At 38.9% G+C, this 660-nt stretch overlaps 1 long non-coding RNA gene across 1 annotated transcript in view; it reads right to left on the bottom strand.

Annotated features, from left to right (window-relative positions):
• Nucleotides 1-296: 296 nt before the first annotated feature.
• The window catches only part of LOC147221609 (uncharacterized), a 3,567-nt gene continuing 3,203 nt past the window's right edge, over nucleotides 297-660 (bottom strand). Inside the window, exon 3 of the long non-coding RNA XR_015107878.1 lies at nucleotides 297-660. This exon is cut by the window's right edge and continues 71 nt beyond it. This is a non-coding gene — a long non-coding RNA (uncharacterized LOC147221609).

The raw sequence follows: 660 nt of genomic DNA, 5'->3' as shown, positions 1-660 counted from the left end.
TGATAAAAAAATGAGCTGCTTAACAGCAACCATTACAGATTTTGAACTTTTGTGAGGAAATTAAATAAATAATATTAAATAATAATATTAAATAAATTTGATAAATGTATGGGCATTCTAGTGATATCTTTACAGTGGGGGGAAAAAAAATTGATACATTGCTGATTTTGCAGCTTTTCCCACTTTCAAAGGATGTAGAGGTATGTAATTTTTATCATAGGTACTCTCAACTGTGAGGGACGGAATCTAAAACAAAAATCCAGAAAAACACATTGTATGATTTTTAATTTGCTTTTTGTTGCATTGCATAGGTATGTGATACATCAGAAAAACTTAATATTTGCTACAGAAACCTTTGTTGGCAATTGCAGAGATCAGAAGTTCCCTGTAGTTATGACCAGGTTTGCACGCAGACTGCAGCAGGGATTTTGGCCTACTAGTCCATGTAGATCTTCTGTCGATCCTTAAGGTTTCGGGGCAGTCACTGAGCAATGTGGACTTTCAGCTCCCTCCAGAGATTTTCTATTGGGTTCAGGTCTGGAGACTGGCTCGTCCACCCCTGTACCTTGAGATGCTTCTTACGGAGCCACTCCTTAGTTGCCCTGGCTGTGTGTTTGGGGTCGTTGTCATGCTGGAAAACTCAGCATCGACCCATCTGTA

The sequence above is a fragment of the Fistularia commersonii genome, chromosome 22, assembly GCF_037954325.1.
Source record: "Fistularia commersonii isolate RoL2024-O1a breed Wild chromosome 22, RoL_Fcom_v1.0, whole genome shotgun sequence".
Lineage (NCBI taxonomy): Eukaryota > Metazoa > Chordata > Actinopteri > Syngnathiformes > Fistulariidae > Fistularia > Fistularia commersonii.
This window is presented reverse-complemented; position numbering and strand designations above follow the sequence as displayed.